The sequence below is a fragment of the Pan paniscus genome, chromosome 1, assembly GCF_029289425.2.
Source record: "Pan paniscus chromosome 1, NHGRI_mPanPan1-v2.0_pri, whole genome shotgun sequence".
In the NCBI taxonomy this organism is placed as follows: Eukaryota; Metazoa; Chordata; class Mammalia; order Primates; family Hominidae; genus Pan; species Pan paniscus.
The window spans coordinates 123769823-123791855 of record NC_073249.2 but is presented as its reverse complement, the minus strand read 5'-3'; the positions used below and the strand labels follow the sequence as shown (position 1 = coordinate 123791855).

The 22033-nt window shown below is 35.5% G+C and overlaps 1 non-coding gene across 2 annotated transcripts in view; it reads right to left on the bottom strand.

Moving 5' to 3' along the window:
- Window positions 1-936: 936 nt before the first annotated feature.
- The window catches only part of LOC103784425 (uncharacterized), a 294503-nt gene continuing 273406 nt past the window's right edge, over window positions 937-22033 (bottom strand). Inside the window, exons 9-11 of one of the 2 annotated variants that reach the window (XR_008626072.2) lie at window positions 7905-7979; window positions 2046-2137; window positions 937-1802 (exon numbers count right to left, since the gene is read on the bottom strand). This is a non-coding gene — a transcript (uncharacterized LOC103784425). Of the gene's footprint in view, window positions 2138-7904; window positions 7980-22033 lie in introns of both variants that reach the window. The other variant, XR_004665026.3, reaches the window with a different exon arrangement.

The window sequence follows — 22033 nt, the reverse complement described above, 5'->3', positions numbered from 1 at the left end:
ATAGATCTGGTCTTATCAAATAACTACAACAAACAACAAAATAAGAATGCTTATTGTTGTGTGTCTAGAACATATCAGGCACTTTACATATATTATTTTGTTGACTTATCTCAATAAAATTAAGTATATACGTAGAGTCAAGAAATGACGCCAATATGTAGCAGCGTCAGAATTAAAACTTAGGTTTCCCTCAACCTAAAACTGATAAATATTTCACCTTATGACACCCCCATACAATAGAAATTATGTTCTAAACCCAAGCATTTAAATTCTGGTGTTTAAAGGGACCTTAAAATATGAGCTACTTAAAATATTTCTCCATTTTTGATACTGTAAAACTAGTATTTATTTATTAACTCATCATCATTAATCACTGCCTGAACATCCTGAGTTTTTCTACTATAACACATTCAACTTCTACCATTATATTTAAATAATGAGGGTTATGTTTTAAATTTTTTAGCAATGTGGTCATTGTGATGTAGTTAACCAAAACGTAAGACCAAGTTATTGATGGCTCAATACTCTGATGACAGGGTAAAGTTTGCCGCAAAACTGTAGTTGGGGCAACAGAACACAGGATATGATGCATATACACACGAAATTCTGTCAACCACACTTTTCAGAAAAAAGATCCATAGAAAGTTGTCATAAAAAGAACACCCGGTGGTTTATTTATAAGTTTCTGTTGTCATCAAGCTCTCCATTGAACTTATACTCTATAGTGAGAATAGTAAATCTAACAGATTTCTCATTCACTTGGGTTTAATATATATATATATACACATATATATGTACATATATGTACATACATACACATATGTACATACATACATATATATGTACCCATGTATGTACATATATGTATATATGTACATACATACATATATATGTATATATATACTATATATATGTATTTTTTGCAAAAGTGTTTAATTGTATTTTATACAAATTAGAAAAATGTATTTCCCTTTTAGGAGAGTATATTTTTTGGGGTAAAATACTAAAGTACAGAAATGAATATTCTAAGGTACTTAATGCTTTGAGATACTTAAATTAGCAGTCCCATAAAACAAGCAACTTAATCAACCAGAATCAATTTGAATAAACGTGCCTAAAACAAAAATTATTTTTGCCATACAATGCAAGAAACTATTTTTAATCACTTATAAATATAATATTAAGTATTATATATTTTATTTTTATCTAAAGTCTTTTATATATTTTTTCATTCACACATAATTTTAGTAACATTCATTTATAGAAGCAAAATTATTGACAAAGTTATTTAATTAAAATTCTTGTATTCTTGTATTCCAAAATTATATTTGTCAAACCATAACTTTTACTTTCCTTTTCAAAAGCAATATCCAATATGTAACTATTTAGTTACTTTGGTCACCTTAAATTCCAATTATACCATGGTGCTTCATAGAACTATCTGTGTACAACTCTGGATTGTTGAAGTATTATATCAATTCATCATTGTTCTTTTTCTAATTTAGCTTTTTGTTTAGTGAACATATCTTTAAAGCTTTGTTAAATATTAGGGTAGCCCCATAAATTATATGTTCATAATTATTAAACAAACTCAGATCTTGACTACTGATAAAGAATATTAATTGCTCAGCTACCTATCTGCATCAGTTTTGGATATCCATGCTGATTTTGTGTAGGGAAAATCGAAAGTAGCTAATAATCTACTTTATTGGAATGGGGAAACCTTCTGAGACAAGAAGAGCATGAGGATCCACCCCTGAGCCAAACAGGAATCTATATCTGGAAAGTCCAGTTCATATAGTCTGCAAAAATAAACATAAGAGAAAAATAAGTAAATAAATAAAAACAAATCAAAAGAGAATCAAGCAAAAAAACAACAACCACAGTAACAAAAAACACCTAAAGATTCTGTGTCCAAAAACTGTAACCAGACTTAGTAGCGAATTAGCAACTGCAATAATAGGAATAGAATTTCTTGATGAGAGAATGTCCTGAGAGCCATGGGATTAAGGTCTTTGAGATAGGATCCAGCTTCTTAGACCTACCTTACTGGCAAATCACTCAAAGAAAGCCCTTATGCTGCAAACAGAGGCATCAACTTCAGACAGGAAACAAGCATATATTTCTTTTTTCATACCTGGTAAAACATACAAACAGAAAGATAAATCAAAGACAGGAAGTAGACATGCACATCTTACTCTCCAGACTTAGTATAAGCCTCTAAGACAGTATTCCAGTTGGGTTCCTCACAACAAGATCTGTGCACACCCTCCCTCATAGGCCAGCCAGCACAGAATGGCTTCTGATGTCTTAGGGCCCTGTCTTCTTTCAGCTAGCACATTCCCTACCTTGGCTGAAAATAACAGCTATAGGTTTGGATTGCTGCCCACAGGATACCAATAGCCCTTGTATACAAGAATGAGAAGAAAGATTATTTCTCTTGCACTGCTGACAGATGGAGAAGAAAAGGGTTAGTAAAAACATAACAATTTGAAAATGATTTTAAGCTGAAATTTTTGCTTTTCTATTCTTAATATAAGACTTCAGACAAAAATTTATTGAATATATAACTGGTGCTAGTTATAGATTTTAGGTACAGAGAATTCAGCAGTAAAAAAGAGGCAAATCCCTGTTTTCATAATACTTATATTCTGCTCATCTTGTCTTGCTGTAGGCTTGTTTTATACAAGGATGTCGCTATCTTTTTTTTAAAGCTTAACTGAGATATATTTTACAAACCATAAAATTTGCCCATGTAAAGTGGTCAATTTAATAGTGTTTAGTATGTTCACAGTTGTGGGGATCATCAGAACCTCATTTTAGAGCATTTTTGTCACCCTCAAAAGCAAACTGGCCAGGCACAGTGGCTCATGCCTGTAAATCCCAGCACTTTGGGAGTCCAAGATGGGAGGATCACCTGAGGTCAGGAGTTCGAAACCAGCCTGGCCAGCATGGTGAAACCCCGTCTCTACTAAAAATACAAAAATTAGCTGGGCATGGTGGTGGGCTCCTGTAATCCCAGCTACTTGGGACGCTGAGGCAGGGGAATCACTTGAACCTGGGAGGCAGAGGTTGCAGTGAGCCGAGATTACATCACTGCACTCCAGCCTGGGCAACAGAGTGAGACTCGGTCTCAAACAAAACAAAACAAAACAAAACAAAACGACAAAAGAAAACTCACACCCAATACAGGTACTCCTCTCTCCATCCTCCTAGTTCAAGGCAACCAGTAATATACTTTTTGTAATGTATGTATATATATAGGTATGCTAATTTTGTACTTTTTATATAAATGGAATCATCTAATATGTAATCCTTTTGTTCTTTAACTAACCATAATGTTTTTAAGATGTATCCATATTGTAGCATGAATCAGTACTTCATTCCTCTTTGAGGATATCTGCTTGCTTGTACAGTTAATTTAAAATGAGATCTGTCCTAGTTTATGCCTTTTTTAGACTTTCCCATACTCTGTAGAAAATTTCACTTTTAATTGAGAATAAACTTTGAATGAGATGGTTTAATTATAGAACTAGAAAATACTGGGAGAGCATCTAGTCAACTTACAGGCTATATAAAGCAAACAAATAAGAATTATTGTGATCACAACATAATGCCTGTTTAATATTATTTTTATAAAAGTATTGCAAAAAAATTACCCATAAAATTATATACCCTATAATTTTCACTAGTGTCTTCTCTATCTCTCAATTTAATGTACCATCCATTATATAAAATTTTAAAAAGATATCAGCCAGTAAAATCATATCTATCATCAATATCTATCCAACTATTTTTCTAGACTGCCTGAAGTCTTACAGAATATATCTTTTTAAAAAAATCACAATGAAGAGTGCTTGAGATTTTAATGTTGGAAAACAAGATGAAAATTTTGCAGTCTTTTCAGAATTTACAAATAAGCTCTTTGGCTTCTAGATGAAATAAATATAGCAGAGTACATGTCATCTAAACAGCACCCACCACAGTTTTTTTGAAAGTATTCAGTCTCCACTTAAGCTTACATTCCTCAAGTAAAAAGATCCATTTAAACAATTATATATCAAATGACTTGGAAGTTTCTAACGAAATGCCTTTACATTTTCTTGAACTTTATTTAACTCTTATCCTGAGGTTTTCTTATGGTACTCATATTTATTTTATATTTTAATTTCTGTATGACTTCTGGTGTTGTAGCATTTCACTTTCAATTAATGTTTCTGGACTAAAACCTCTCTTCTCTTTTTCCCAACAATATCAACAAGTAGACTCCTTAGGTATTATGAGTTATGTTTAAATGTTCCTTTCTGTAATTACTGTAATATAAGTGCAGGTGCCATGCTCAAAGTTTGTATTTCAAAATTATACCTACCTTTCCAGAGTAGGTGTCTGCCTCAACGTGTACTCAGAATTATTTACGTAGTATTCATTTTAACTGACTTCCTATTTCATCACTGATGGTAGAACTTGAGGAGTTTTAGGAATTCCATTTAAACATTTAGTCCCATTTGACATATGTAAATAGTGCAGGAATCTCTTACCGATTTACAAAACTTGAATATAGCTATTATTTAGCTTGGTTCTTTTCCTATATTTAATACACTTTTCCTATATTTAATACACTCTTAAATCCTAATTTATATTTTATTAAAATATAATTTATATTAACTTATATTTTAAGATCTATTTTCATCAGTCCTTAAGGTCCATATTAAGGTATATATTAAGAACAAGAAAAGTTGATGTGGTAGAGAGAGGTAAACAGTAAAATATTATCTCAGAGAGCCACTTGAGAAAAATGTCTCAGGAAGAAACTTGAATGCATGTTTCAAAAGAAGTAACTGCCTCTTAATTGCAGCAAGGATTCCCAATCTCTATGACCTTACCTCCAGTTTTTCTCTAGCCTTCTAATCAAGGCTGCAAGATCCTGCACAACTGCTCAGGCTTAAGCCATAATGGAGAAAGAACACAAATGCCTAGACCAAGTAAGATTTCTGGTGCTGAAAGTTTGGACAGGCTCTGATCTATAGAAAATGTGTATTTTATGCCAGAAACATTTTCATATTGAGTCCAGCTAAAAGCAGCACATAACAATTAAATAACTTTTGGTTGGCAAGCTGGGGATAAATCTAGGATTGTTTGTTAGGATTCTAAAGTTATCTTTTAAGCTTTCCTTGAGTGTCACCTCCTTGCCTCCAGGAGTGCAATGTGAACATTTGGGACTTACTTGTGGTTCTCAGTTTAATGACATTCTTAGTGTTCTCTCTCCATAGTTCTCAAACCTAAGTCCTTCCTCAGCTTCTTTAGAAGTTTCTACAAAGACCCCATAGGCTCTGTGACCTCATAACTACAAGTTATAATTTTATAATACATAGATTGGATTTCCATGGTTCTTATTTTATCTTTTTTAAATCACAGGACAATAATTATATTTATATTGGTTTCTTTCAGTAACTGTGTATTAATCTTTTAGACACCTATGATTTTATAGGACTATATTTATAGGAATATTTATAGAAATATGTAGAAATAGGAAATATAGAACTAAAAGGAACAACTCTGAAGCATCAGATGCTAAACAAGATGGGTGATATAGTTTGACTGTGTCCCCGTTCATATATCCACTTGAATTGTATCTCCCAGAATTCCCACACGTTGTGGGAGGAACCCAGGGGGACGTAATTGAATCATGGGGGCTGGTCTTTCCAATGCTATTCTTGTGATAGTGAGTAAGTCTCACGAGATCTGACGATTTTATAAGGCGGAGTTTCCCTGCACAAGTGCTCTCTTTGCCTGCTGCAATCCATGTAAGATGTGATTTGCTCCTCCTTGCCTTCCACCATGATTGTGAGGCTTCCCTGGCCAAGTGAAAGAGGTTCATTACACCTCTTTCTTGTATAAATTGTCCAGCCTCTGGTATGTCTTTGTCAGCAGCATGAAAACAGACTAATTCAGTAAATTGCTACTAGTAGAGTCAGACATTGCTGAGAAGATACCCAAAAATATGGAAGTGACTTTGGAACTGGGTAACAGGCAGAGGTTGGAGCAGTTTGGAGGGCTCAAAAGGAGACAGGAAAATGTGGAAAAGTTTGGAACTTCCTAGAGGCTTGTTGAATGTCTTTCACAAAAATGCTGATAGTGATATGAACAATAAGGTCCAGGCTGAGGTGGTCTCAGATGGAGATGAGGAACTTGGGAAGTGGAGGAAAGGTGACTCTCGTTATGTTTTAGCAAAGAGACTGGGAACATTTCACCCCTGGTGTAGAGATCTGTGGAACTTTGAACTTGAGAGAGATGATTTAGGATATCTGGCAGAAGAAATTTCTAAGCAGCAAAGTAATCTATATGACTTGGGTGCTGTTAAAGGCATTCAGTTTCATAAGGGAAACGGAGCAGCATAAAAGTTCAAAAAAATTTACAGCCTGACAATGCGATAGAAAAGAAAATCTCATTTTCTCAGGAGAAATTCAAGCCAGTTGCAGAAATGTGTGTAAGTAATGAGGAGCTAAATGTTAATCCCCAAGACGATGGGGAAAATGTCTCCAGGGCATGGCAGAGGTCTTCATGGCAACCCCTGCAATAACAGGCCCAGAGCCTAGGAGGAAAAAATGGTTTCATGGGCCAGGCCTAGGGTCCCTGTGCTGTGTTCAGGCCTTCGGGTGCACAGAAGTCAAGAATAATTGAGGGGAATATTCACCTAGATTTCAGAGGATGTATGGAAAATGCCTGGATGCACGCAGAAGTTTGCTGCAGGGGCGGAGCTTCCAGGGAGAACTTGTGCTAGGGCAGTGCAGAAGGGAAATGTGGGGTCAGTGCACCCACACAGAGTTCCTACTGGGGCACCACCTAGTGGAGCTGTGAGAAGAGGGCCACCAACCTCCAGACCCCAGAATGTTAGATCCACTGACAGCTTGCACTGTGTGCCTGGAAAAGCTGCATTCAACACCAGCCCATGAAAGCAGCTGGGAGGGAGGCTGTACCCTGCAATGCCACAGAGGCAGAGCTACCCAGGGCCATGGGAACCCACCTCTGGCATCAGCATGACCCAGATGCAAGACATAGAGTCAAAGGAGATCATTTTGGAGCTTTAAGATTTGACTGTCCTGCTGGATTTCAGACTTGCATGGGGCCAGTAGCCCCTTTGTTTTGGCCAGTTTCTCTCATTTGGAATGGCTGTATTTACCCAAAGCCTGTACCCGCATTGTTTCTAGGAAGTAATTAACTTGCTTTTTATTTCACAGGCTCATAGGTAGAAGGGACTTGCCTTGCCTCAGATAAGACTTTGGACTGTGGACTTTTGTGTTAATGCTGAAATGAGTTAAGAGTTTGGGGGACTGTTGGGAAGGCATGATTGGTTTTGAAATGTGAGGACAAGAGATTTGGAGGGGACAGAGGCAGAGTGATATGGTTTGGCTGTGTCTCCATACTTGAATACTTGAATTGTATCTCCCAGAATACCCACGTTATGGGAGGGACCCCGGGGGAGGTAATTGAATCATGGGGGCCAGTCTTTCCCATGCTATTCTCATGATAGTGAATAAGTCTCATGAGATCGGATGGGTTTATCAAGGGTTACTGCTTTTGCTTCTTCCTCATTTTTCTCTTGCTGCCACCATGTAAGATGTGCCTTTCACCTCCTGCCATGATTCTGAGGCCTCCCCAGCCATATACAACTGTAAGTCCAATTAAACTTTTTTGTTCCCAGTTTCAGATGTGTCTTTATCAGTAGCGTGAAAATGAAATAATAAAATGGGTGATACGTAAGGTGGTCACACATCTTGGTTTGCATGTTTTCCTACAGTGATTATCAATAGCATAACCTTTCTGTCTTAGTCTATTTTTGTGTTGCTATAAAGGAACACTTGAGGATGGATAATTTATAAAGAAAAAAAGTTTATTTGACTCACAGTTCTGCAGGTTGTACAAGAAGTGTGGTGCTGCCATCTGCCTCTGGTGAGGCCCTCAGCTGTTCTTCCTCATAGCTGAAGGTGAATCACATGGAGTGAGAGAGAGAAGGGGGAAAGGTATCAGGCTCTATTTAACAATTAGTTCTTGTGGGAACTAATAGAGTAAGAAATCACTCATTACTTTGAGCACTACACAAAGCCATTCATGAGGGATTTGCCTCCATGACTCAAACACCTCTCATTAGGCTGTCAACTCCAACATGGAGAATCAAATTTCAACAAGATTTGGAGGGATCAAACAAGTCATATCCAAACTATAGCACTTTTATACCCAAAAACGTTCTGATCTGAACAAGTTATATGGTTAACCATATGTATTTATGCATTTGTCTCCCCCAACATTCTATAGCTTAGCTGTGCATAGGCACTTTTTTGTTGTTTTTCCTTTTGTGGGACTTCATTGATTTGAGCTGTAGGCACCATACAATGTCACTGAGTGCTGATGGGTAATGATCTTCATTTACAAGCATTCAAAATCACAGAGTATATTAACTCCCTCTCTACCACTATCCCTAGGCTTTCCCTAGAAAGTACCTCTTTTTAAAACAACTGTATTGATATATAATTGAAATATAAAATGTGTATATGTTTAACTTGTACGATGTGATGCTTTGATATCATATACATTATGAAGTAATTACCATAATCAAGTTAATTGACGTATCCATTACCTCTACATAGTTGCTATTTTGTGTGTGTCTGTATATGTGTTGTATGTGTCTGTTGAGAAGATTTAAAGATCTATCTTCTTAACAAATTTCAAATATACACTACAGTATTTTAACTATCATCACCATGGCAAGGTACTCTTAAACACTATACAAATAGATCTCCATGTCAGGTCAATAGTGAAAAGTATTTTGTTTGCTTTCATAAAATCCATTACTTCCTTTTCCTGACAGTTCTACTCTAAGTTTCCTTTGGAATAAAAAATGCAACCTTTCCCTTCTCTCAGTCAAATGGTCCCAGCTCCAAGAGCCCCCTGATTGGAATAAACCAATACGAGATTGTCTTAGGAGTGACCCATAGCCAATCAGAGACAATGAGATGTGGTAAGTCATCTGTGGGATTTTTGGGAAAGAGAAGTCTTCTGTATTTTTTTGTATTGGTCATTGTGATAATGTAAGCCCAGAGCAACTGGAAGTCTGACAATGGAGACACAACAGAGGATGGAGTCCAAAGAGATGCATCAAAAAACAGCATTTGAGCCCTGTAGCCAACCAACATTTTAAATAATATGAAGTAATAGATTAATTTTGGTTTAATCTAGTAGATCTCAATTGCAGGTAATTTTGTCCTCCAGGGAATATTGGGACATCCTTGGAGACATTTTTTACTTTCACAACTGAGGATGTGAGTGGGGGTCAGTGAAGGAGGTTGTTATTTGTATCTAGTGGGTAATGATCAGGGATGCTGGTAAAATTCCTGCAGTGCCCAGGACAGGCCCACACAACAAAGAATTACTTGGCCTAAAATGAATGTCAATAGTGCTGAGGCTGAGAAATTCCAGTTTAGACCACTTTGAGCTAAATTATCTGTCATTTACAAAATTAAAGATCCTACATAATACAAAGGCTCTCTGTGGAGAAAAGTCCCGTCTGCAAATCATTGACTCCATTAACTTTTTAGATTAAAAAATAGTAAGTCAAATCACATCAATCCTGTGCTCTAAAACACCCAGTGGCTTCCCATCCCCTCAGTATAAAATCTAAAATACTTGTTATTGCCTATATCAGGAATTGGCAAACTTGTTCTGTAAAAGGCTTGATATTAAATATGTTCTACAGCAACAAACAAACTTTGTTCTTGTAGCGTGAAAACAGCTGTAAATAATGCAAAAACGAGGCAACAGGCTGTATTCTGATACAACTTTATAAATGTTGAAATTTGAATTTCATGCAGTTTCCATATGTCACAAAGTATTGTTTTACTTTTTATATTTTATCCCAAACATTTAAAATTGAAAAAGCTCTTTGAACTCAGAAGCCATATAGAAACAGCTGGTGGGTCAAACGTGGGCCACAGACTGTAGTTTGGTAACTCCTGATTTGCATGATCTGCACTTTCCTCCATAGATTTCATTCACTTTACCACATTTGCTCTCTTCAAGGACCACCATTTACTCTGCCCTCTTTGCTGTTCCTTGCACATACCATCACAATGCCTTTGAACAAGCTATGCTTTTCACCTAGAATGTGCTTTCTCCTAATCTTTGAATAGCTAGCTCCCTTCACCTTTTAAAGTAAGTCTTCTCTTATTATCACATCTGAAACCATGACCCCTATCCTCATACAGTGCTTTCTTTCTCCTTTAGTGCTCATCACCAGTGGAGCCATGGGACCACATACTATGTTTCATTGGTTTCTTTCCTACCTCCTCTCAATAGAACGTAAGCTTCATGAGAGAAGATACTTTCTATTTCTTTCACTGCTGCATCCAGAACAATGCCTGGCATAAAATATGTACTCCATAAGAATTTTTTTTTTGCAAAAATTCCTATTGATTTTGGCCTTCATCTCAAATAACATTTTGAGGCTCTACATGATTGGGAGCTGGTTGTTGATTTTGCTCCCTTCAGTTTCTTTAACCGCTAATATTTTGTACATTGTTCCATAACATGACTGTTGCATAAATCTCCTCTCTGCTAATGGTGAGACTCTTCAATCTAGCTGAGCTGCATTCAGTATCATTTTAACCATTAATAAACTTCCATAACTCTGAAGCTAAGGTGATCCTCCTTGCGTATTATAAGAGAACGGTGGTGCCCCAGCCTGCTCCCCTTACTGTGTCTGCTGGGTTAGCTTTTAGATGCTCACAGCTGCACTACATTTTTCAGAAACTTTCCCTCAGCCAATGGGAATCATCTTGGTAAGAAAATTATGCCTAAGAAAGTTGCCCACAGCCAATAATTATTATTAGTAACTAGTAGGAAATAAATAGAATAGGTTAGGCCTTTTGCCTCAGGGAGATGATTCTAAGGTGCAGTTTAAGCTTTATAGCCCTTCTTCTCTGGCTCAGGCCAGGAAGTCTTTTTCTAAGATCATATCTTTGTTAATCCCCTTTGCTTTCCTATACTGCTTCACTCTCTCTACTCAGATTTTTTTCTGATGAGTACCCCCTAGTAAACCATATACACCCAAATTTTCATCTCCAGTTCTGCTTCCAGGAAATTTTTCCTAATTTACTAAATATATCAACTCTTACACAATGTCCAGAATAAATAGGTGCACCCAAATCTATTCTAACCAACTCAAAATCATAGCATTATTATACGATTGGATATAAAAACCTCAGTTTTAGAGCACAAAGTAAGATGCATTCCATCTACTGATAACTTTCTTCTGGAATGTAGCAGCAGCAAAGGTTGATTAAATTATCAAATGAATTATTTTCTGTTTATCAATATGCAGCCTGTGCTCCCATTAACAGATTTGACTGCTCAAATGAATGCATATTTAAAATTCAGTTTAATAATATAGATGCAGATGTTTATATACAAAAAATATTTTTATATATGAGTATGTAATATACACACTTTGTTTTCTGAAAGGCTGCAAAAGCAATAACACCCCTGGAGTCATAAGCACACCTATTCACTAGACCTTAGTTTCTAATATCATTCTCTGATTAAATGAATCAGGGCTTCTAATGAAGCCCTTAGAAATGACTGATTCTAAGACTGAAGACAAGATGAGCCTGAACCATTTTGTAGTGCAGGAGGTAAAATTACAACAATAAAAACAAAAACCCACGAACAATGGTGGGGGTATATCTAATTTGTGCATAAGCCAACTGAAGGACTGCCAAAGGGCCAAAGATGGAACAACTTGAACAATGAAGTAAATAATATTATATTGGATTAGAACCCAAAGAATATAAATCTTTGAACTCATACTGATATAAAATGAGAGAGAATAGACAAATATCCTCTGCAGAAGAATTTCAAATATATTATATAGATACTTCATACTCAAGGTGGTGGAGCATAACTTCTACCTCTTAAGTGTCGGATACGCATAGTGACTTCCTTCCAAATGCACAATACGGTAAAAGAGAAAAAATAAGTTTGCATGGAGAAAGCTGGCAAATTCCACCTCAGCCAGATGATCAAGGCTAACACCAACATTGATGCCATGTTGATAGTATGTTAACTTCATGTGATACCATGAGAATGATGCTTATTCTCTGTGGTCTTCCTCCCCAAAAGCCCTTAACTCCAGTCACATGAGAAAAACATCAGAAAAATCCCAATTAAGGGAGAGTCTACAAAGTATCTGACTCTTCAAAGCTGTCAAAGACATGAAAATGAAGAAAGTCTGATAGACTGTCACAGCCAATAGGAGTCTAAGACATAACAACCAAATGTAATGTATCCTGATTAAATTGTAAAACAGAAAAAGACCATTAGGTCAAGCCTAAAGATAGATGAGTAAAATGTAGATTATAATTAATAATCACGTATCAATTTTGATTTATTAATTGTGACATACAGACAATGTTAAAATCAAGTTATTTATAGAAGAAACTTGGTGTGGGGCACACAGAAATCCTCTGTACTATCTTCACCACCTTTATATAAGTCTAAAATTATATAAATAAAAATTATTTAAAACCTAAAATTTTTTTTTTTTTTTGAAACGGAGTCTCGCTGTGTCTCCCAGGTTGGAGTGCAGTGGCGCGATCTCGGCTCACTGCAAGCTCCGCCTCCCAGGTTCATGCCATTCTCCTGCCTCAGCCTCCCAAGTAGCTGGGACTACAGGCGCCCGCCAACACGCCCGGCTAATTTTTTGTATTTTTAGTAGAAACGGGGTTTCACCGTGTTAGCCAAGATGGTCTCGATCTCCTGACCTCGTGATCCGCCCGTCTCGGCCTCCCAAAGTGCTAGGATTACAGGCGTGAGCCACCGCGCCCGGCCAATTTTTAATTTAGAATTACAACCTTACGATTTTAATGTTCAAGGATTTTTAAGTTCAAGAGAATGCTTAATTCACATTAGAATATTATGAATATCATTTTGATTATTACTGAAGGAAACCACTTTGAAACTTCCAAAAGAATATTAATATTTTATATGCCCAAAGACTTTAAAGTTAGAATACTTTGGCATTAGCAATATTCAAAGAATTTTCATCAAAATGAAATTATTACTGTTTTCAACAATGCTTTGGCAGTATTTTTTATAATATGTATCATGTTTGGTTAAGAACTGCAATATTTATAATGACATTACAACAAATTCATAACATTCTATGACTGTAGAAGCTTTTCATTGATTTTTAACTTACTTAACCTAAGAATTTTATGTATTTTATAGGGAATAGAATTTGGTGGAATGAGCACTAATGTTTCTTTGGCATTTGTGCTCCACTGTGCATTAACTACTTAGGGTCTCATATTTGTCATCCAGTTCCTTCCCACCACACTCTAAGAAACCCATAGTTTAACTACTTAGGGTCTCATATTTGTCATCCAGTTCCTTCCCACCACACTCTAAGAAACCCATAGTTTAACTAATTTGAGAGACAGAGAGACTCACTGACTGTAATGCAGCCCCACTGAAACATCAGTAACTGAGAAAAAGCAGAGCCTTCATCTATGATACTCACTCTTTTATCCCCAGAACCCAGAACAATGACTGGAGAATAGAGGATCCTCATCAAATAAGTATTGAATAAATGTGTGAGAATATATAACTTTATCTAATATAACACAATTACTCAGAATAAAATCCAACGTTATTACTGCTGCTTACCAGGCCCTATCATGAACTCATCTCATGGCAGGTGGACAGTACGCTTCCCTGAAGGAGAAGCCTTAAAGGAAAGATATCTGCCAAGAGTCCATAACCACCAAATGCAGGGTACTGAACATAGTGGGTATCAAATCCTTGAATTTTCAATGAGTTTATCAATGGGCCACAAATAAAAGAGAAATTTAGGCAAATTGGGAAAAGGGTTTAGATTTTCTTCAATTTCACTTTCATGAGTAAATTACTTTGCTCAGAGGAATTATGTAAATGAAAGCTCTGATTAGATAATATATGCAAACTTCTATTTTTCAGGAGTTGATCTGATTCATTTATTGCATCCTTTTCCTATTTACCAGATTGTATAGTTTTTATGCTGTCTGTAACACAGGAAAAAAATAGTAAAGCACCATGCTATCAAGTGACTACATTTATAAATAGCTTAAAGGGAAACATAAAAATAGAAACCCTAATGCAGACATATGTTGAAGCAATGCTATGTAATTACCAATGGATACAAAGAAGAGACAGCTTCTCTGACATACATTAAGCCATAAAAACTGCGTTGTCTCTGGAAATTCCATTTTATTATGCAATATATTTCTAGGGAAAGTGGGAAGTAGATAAATATAGAGTCTACATATGAGTGCTGTATAAATGGAATTTGCATTACGGTGAAATCATTGCTTTAGCACTTTTCTACTTTAAAAAAATCATAAAACAAATATATAGCATCTAAAGTTATTTTTAAAACTTCTGAAATTTATTTTTATCTTTGAGTTTAATCTCTTCTAAAGGCCATTTAAATAAGTACATGAGAATATAATTCATTGCTCTACAAATGCTAAGCTAATTTATTGTCAATGACAGTGGTATTTTTAATTTTTTTAGAAGTAATAATATTTATAAATTATTCAGATAATAACTTATTTTTCAACTCACATCAAGGTTGAGTGTGTAAGCTAGACATCCAACTGAAAGGATTAATCTAAGCCAAAATAGATATTTTAATGCTTAAACCTTTCATGATTTTTTTTGAGGAAGGCAGGGGGTATATCCTTCTTTACAATTGTTTGCACCTGCCAAAGGAAATTTTCTTCACTGATCTTTCTGGATTAAAAGCCAATATGGTCAGTCCCTAGATTCCTATATTTTTGCCTCCTTTTATTAAAGTTAATCCAAGGACTAGAATTAATGAAGATGGTTCTACATGCTGCTATCCTGCCCAGCTAACTTCACATTGTTGGTGACAGAAAGCGCAGAATGCAAGAAGCAAAATCTTCAAGACTGTCATGCCCATGGATATTAAACAGACATTTGTTTCATGCCTGTTATTTTGTCCCCATCAACTCACAAATAAATTCTAGTGGCATCCAAAGGAAAACTTTTTTGCTTTTGGTTGGCTGAAAATGGAGAAGGCATTTTTGGACAAATAATATAACCCACAATCTTGAAAAGAAAAATAGTTGATAGACCAGATGGCTGAACTTGCATCCGCAAAACTCAAAAGAATAGAGAGGTGTACTGAATTCAGCTAAAAGGCATCTCATAGTGCTAAACATTGCAGGAAGAGGCAGAGAGGGATGTGCTTAGCAGCCATCTATTTACACACATACTGAGAAGCTCTTCTTCTGTACCAGGCACTGCATTAGGGCTGGAGACATCGGAGATTCCATAATCTTATAGAGTTCATATTCTAGTGGGGAAAATGTAGGAAAATGACTAACAACAGTTAGTTAACAGCACTTGAGAATAACAGTAAGAGAGGCAATAGTAATGTCAGAAATAATAACTGCCATTTTACAATGTCTGCCTTGTCAAGCATTGTGTCATATTTTCAATCTTATTGATCTCACATCAAACATTGGACATAATTATGTACGAATGAGACAGGGACATAAAAAAGGTTAAATAGTTTACCAAATATGTGGAAAGTAGTCAGTGGTGGTGTCAGGGTTTGTATCTTGGTCTGTTTGTCTAAAACCCAGGCCTTTTTACTTTCTTACGTTGCCTTTCAAAAATAGCCAACAATTTAAGGTGGAAGATAAACCCCGTCCTAAAAAAGAAAAACATAATTTTCTCTTCTAGAAATACAATATCTAGAGGCAGGATGACATTTATACACTATGAGACTTAATAGCATTGTGGTTAATAGCAAAAATTCTGTAGTCAGACATTCTGAGCTCTAGCTCCACCACTAACTAGCTGTTCCATCATAGGCCAATTACTTACCCCTTCTTTGCCTCTTTTTTTCTCATCTGTAAAAGGGACTATAACAGTACTTCCTTCTTTGGCTCCTTATGAACATTAATTGATACATGTATAGTGCTGATAGCAGTGCCTAACTACAAGCAATGAACTAAGGTTAACTATTATTGTTATATCTGTACTTTCTGGACTGAAAGGAACAGACTGAAGTGGACACCTAACTTTTAAGAAAGTCTGTTAATAATCCCATCTCTCTCCAAAAATTTTAGTTTCCCATATTCCTATGTTTCTTCCACTCCCAATAAATATTGGTTATTCATCTATATGTCCCTTTCTCCTTCATTTCAGTGGCTTCTGTATACTTTTTAATCTTCCATTCTTATTCTCCTCCCATTATATTCTTTAATATAATATAAATCTTATATTTTCACTCTTTCTTTTTCTTATGTCTCCATTTCAAACTTGAAGTGAAATTCCATTTCAAAGTTGAGTTATAATTTATACTATAATTTTTACATATTTTTTTCTTACATTGACCCTACTCTACAACTCCTGCTGATCAATAAGTATTTTATAATGTTACTTTTCCCCCTTTTCTGAGATTCTAGTGCAGTATTTAATGCGGCATTTTGCACACAGGCAAACGATGCACATTTGTTGATTAGGTGAATGAGACTTTTCTGCCAACATTTTGCAAATTTACATCCCCTATTGAAAGTGAAGAAGACTAGGATTGTCCTTGTTTCCTACCTTATTTTTCTGTGTGTCTTTCAATTTACTTTTGGATTCAGCCTTTTTCTGTAAGAGCCTTAGTGTATTGTATTATGTTATGTCATATCATACTGTATGTTCTCTCTTTTTAGAAAACATTTACTTTGATTTGTATGAACCATTTCCACCTGCAAATATCTCCTTTTTAACTGCCCTTTGGATGCATTACAAATGAACATGAACATTTTCCAAACTTTACGCCAGTGCCAAGGTGGAGTGGGTTCTTCTGACCACTACATTGTTATAAACAAAACTCACACCGTAATTTTCCCTGAAATTACATCACAGGATTTTACATCCAAAGCATGAACATCTTTGGATAAAAGAGGCCACCAGAAGTGAAAATAGATGTAGGAAAATTATATATTTTACTTTGTAAGGTTTATATTCAGCACATTTTGAGCCAACGTCTACCCCTTAGATGTAGTCACACATTTCTATGGATCTTTAATGGTTGGGTATCCAAGCACAAAACACTTTGAAACAATTAATTTATAATGAAAACCCTTTGAAATTCCATAGAAATGAACAATTCTTAATTCAAATGCAATCAGCCTATGATAATTTTACTTTCAAGGTGGAATAAAAGTATATTTAATATACCATCTAGGTGATTTACACTACTACAAGGAAAATATCTTCCTCCAAAATCAACATCAAAATCTTCTATATAAATAAAGCCATTCTTAAGTGTCAGCTTAAATATGCCACTCTATGAGTATTAACTATCATCTCAATGCTATCCCAGGAAAGCCATGAGGTGAAAACAAACAAACAAACAAAAAACCAGCAGAATCTCCCGAATTTGTCTCCTGGTTTGATACTTGAAGCATGGCTCTCAGAACAGAAGCAGAAGCATCTGTTTTGGACAAGCACTTCTCAAACTTGAGTATGCTTACGATTTAACCTTGAATCAAAAGGGGTGGGGTGAGGCTGAAATTTTATTTTTCTAATAAGCTTCCAGGTGGTACTAAGGCTGCTACCCCGTGGTCCGCACTTTGATTAGCAAAGGTTCTAGAAATCAAGAGTACCTACTGGTTATGTTGTACCTTAACATCCTACCCATAATTATATTATTTCATGACAGTACAAACTTCAATAAGTATATCTACCAAGTACTTTGAAAATAGCAAATATTTATTGAACACACATTTATGAAATAAAATTTGAAAGTAAAAACTTTTTATAAAAGGAAAGAGTTAAATAACTGATAAAACTTTCTGAAGCGTAAAAGTCTCTGTGGAAAAAGTCAGAGAAATGTTATGAGACTATTGAAAGGAAATATATGTATTCACTGAAAAATAACACTCATGTTGAGGCCATGATTTAATTTAGTGTTTCACTTGATAGCCACATCCTGCTGATGATTAAATTTTTTAAATAAATTTTGAAGAGTTTGAAAAGAAACACTTGCTTTTAATTGTGTATGAGCAGTCTAAGTTCTCTTTTTCATAAGGGAAAAATAGGAAAATCAAGATTCTGGCAGTTATTAAATTGTCATAAATTTTGAAATGTCTATCTTAGTACATTAAGAAAGTGCAATTGTTTTGACAGTTCTATTCCCTACTCTGAATAAAATAGTTGTTTTTACTACCTGATTGATTTAATATCTGGGAGGTGTGACATATCCTGCTGGGCAACATTTTAGAAAATGAGATGTCATTGTGTCAATAAAATATCTGTAGCACATGCATAAGAATGACATTTTAGTGCTTTTAGAGCTGCAAGAGTCCCTGGAAATCGTGTGGTACATTTTCTTCATTTTAGGAAGGAAAACAATAAAAGATCCAATAAAGCAAGGTGGTTTATTCAGAGTCCCACCCAGCTAGTTAGTAGCAGAGCTAAGACTAAATTCCCAATCTCTTGATTCCTAGGGTGTTTGTTTTTTCTTTTTGCCATAACAGTTTGGATTTTCAAATTGTTTACTTGTGCTCAGCTTTTCAAAAGCCCAGAAAATAATAACGATGATAATAATAAATGCGTGCAACTTAGTAAAAACCCACAGCAGAATAATTAATTTGCTCAATTTTTGTTGTTTCTGTTTAAATGAGATTAAAAATATTTATGAAAATAATACATTGACTGTAAAAAGAAATAATTCTGATGGCAAGTTATCAAATAAAGAATGATATATTCATTTGAAGGAACTTTTCTTTAAAAATTAGACACATAGGACTCAAGTTGAAAGATGAAATCTGAAATTCAGTACATATATTTGAAATATAATAATTATTTTCCTTGTTTTGAGTGTCATAGTTAAAATAATGTTCACATTATGACCAATCTGGACCCTCATCTCCCTCTCATAGCAAGAAATTCAGTCTTTCCTCAATATCTCAAGCTGTTCATAAGGACCCCAACCTTACTTGCCCTAGCTTGTTGAATTTGTCCTATTCTTTAATGGCCTGCTAGCATGGTCAGAAACTGCGAACTCAGGTGGACTTCATTAAGTCAAGTTTATGCAATGGTTGGCGTTCTCACAGCCTTTCTTTGTGGGTCAACATTCTCCGGTTCAGAAATCACTCCCTTGGCTAAAGTTTAGAGCCGTTCAGATATCTGGTGCAAGGCCATAAGCAACAGAAATTGCCACAAAGCTGAACTTCTGTGTTAGACAGAAATAAATGAAAGCCCAGAAGTCAAGTTGGCCATAAGACCAACTTTTTTAATGCAGATGCTCATTCTTTGGAGAAGGATTCCTCCCTGTATTAGGTTCATTTACGAGGTCCCACAACAAAAAGAAATGCCTCGAGCCTTAACTATGATAGCTTTTAAAGAACAGATTTTTAAATTTGCTTGCTTTGCAGTTTTTCAAGCTCACCTACAATCACAGGTCTGAGTATTTTTCAGCATAAATCATTTATTGTGCTCAAATGCAACCCTCCCTAAGACAATGTCAGGTGCAAGTGACCAGTTCAGAATGTTTCTTTCATACTAGACAGTGTCTTATGGACATGGGGCCTGATGATCTTGCCTGCTGGCAAACCTCAATGGGCCCCATCCTGGTATTCAAGGTATTTTAATAATTCTCAGTCTCAGGAAGAAAGGCTATGGTTCCACTTTGCATAAAATGGGAAGTTTTTTTGGCTCTTTGGCAAAATTTTGGCTGCAAATACTCTTGACAGAGGGGTACTGCCTAAAACCATACACTACCAGCATGTGAACTCTAGGCTCCTGATGTTCCCAAGCATCCTGACATACCCTTTTCAAAAAAGGATAAATATATTTTCTTTACATCTGTCTTTATAACTGAAGGAATGGGAAAATCTGTTTCAATAGTGAAAAGATGTATATTTGAACAAATTGCATTATTACTAGCTTTTACATATCAGTACCAAATCTCAAAAAAAAATAATTTAACATTTCATGCTCACTGAAAATAGATGCAGACAAGAATATGGCTATAGATAATTCCTTAGAATGCTAAAAATACATTTGAATGATCCATAAGCCGAAGGAGTCCAATATATAGCAAAGATGAATATATGACTGTTATAAAGTAGATTTTTTGTGTCCTTAAATGATGATTGACTGATTCATACATTTAAAAAAGGTTTTTAAGCATGTACCCTATAATATAAAATTTTTAAATTAAACTTCTCTATGTGTATATTTTAAGCTATTTATAATTATTTAAGTTTTCCTAAATATTTTAAATTCTTATTATTTTCTTTATGCAATTTAGGAAAGCCAGGCTCATTGACTTTGTGTAATAAAGCAGAATATTTTATCCAATGATTATATGCAAAAAAAAATATATCTGGCATCAGGCTAGTAACATCTTTAACCAAAGACTTCAGACCTTAGAAAACTGGGCTGTTATTCATGATATTACTCATAAAGTAAGTATTTATTGAGTATCAATTATTGATGAGCTCTGATTGAATTGCTGCTATACAACATTGAGTAGACACATGCAGGTATTTAAACTGAAGTTCGGATACTCAGGAACGGCTCTAGACCTCATTGAATTATATATCTCAGTGTTCTGTAGGACTTGCAGTATGTCTTATGCAATTTTAAAACTAATCATAAATATTCAACAACTTTGTATGGATTTTTATTTGTTCATTTTTCTCCAAAAATGCTATTATAGTTATATCTGGCAGGAGCATAATTAAGTAGGCAAATATTAGAGATAATTTAAAAGAAATTTTGAACAATATTTAGGGAACCAAAACATCATTTTAATAAGTTTAAACTTTACCATCTATCAAATAAGGAAACTCATTTCTTTACATGAGTTAAGCAAATGGCCTTATATTCACAATGGCTAAGAGGAAGTTCCAACTAGAGTTAGAAAAAATTGTTAGAAGTTTATAACATACAAGAGGAATGCTGATTAGGGCCTGATCTGGGTGATAATGGAAGAGATAAACAAAAAGTAATGGATATGAAAGATCTTCTCGCTTAGATCCACATTCCTTTTAGCTCCCCTGCTCAGCTCTGGAAGGCAGAGGACTGACCCTTACAGGCACCAATTCCTGAACTCCTATGTCACTGGACTCCCAACTGTGCTAAATCAACAGAGGCTAAACGTCTTTCCTCTTGCACTGGCGTCTCCAACAGGAGCCGCTTGTCTTTTATGGCTCCAGCCTCCACTGAACAATCCTGTTGTGATGCCAGCTTCTGCCTGGGAACTCAGTCCTGAGCTACCATAACTCTGCCTTCTCCCTTTGTCCTCTGGTCTAGGAATGAAAGTAACTTCCTGTTGCTCTTAATCTCTAGGTTCCCTCACTCTCTGGTTGGCTTCTCTGCATTTTCCATTAGCTATATGATGAATTTCCTGCTTTGAATGCCCTCTATTTTTAAGACTATGAATGACGAATGATGCTTTTGTTTGTTTCCTGAATGAATTCTGACTGATAACATATACAATATACTTAGTGTTTCTGGATTAATAAGTTGCTGGTTTAAGGAGGTATACATTTAAATCAAGAATTCAAATATTTAAATATTGCAGCTGTTTTTAACAGAATGTATCTGTGTTCTTGATTTAAATGTATACTTCCATAAACCAGCAAACTATCGCAAGGACAAAAAACCAAACACCGCATGTTCTCACTCATAGGTGGGAATTGAACAGTGAGAACACATTGACACAGGAAGGGGATCATCACACACCAGGGCCTGTTGTGGGGTGGAGGGAGGGGGGAGGGATAGCATTAGGAGATATACCTGATGTTAAATGGTGAGTTAATGGGTGCAGCACACCAACATGGCACATGTATACATATGTAACAAACCTGCATTCTGTGCACATGTACCCTAAAACTTAAAGTATAATAAAAAAAAAAAAACAGCTGCAAGTGTATTATTCCAGGGTTTGTACATCGGATTCTCTTGC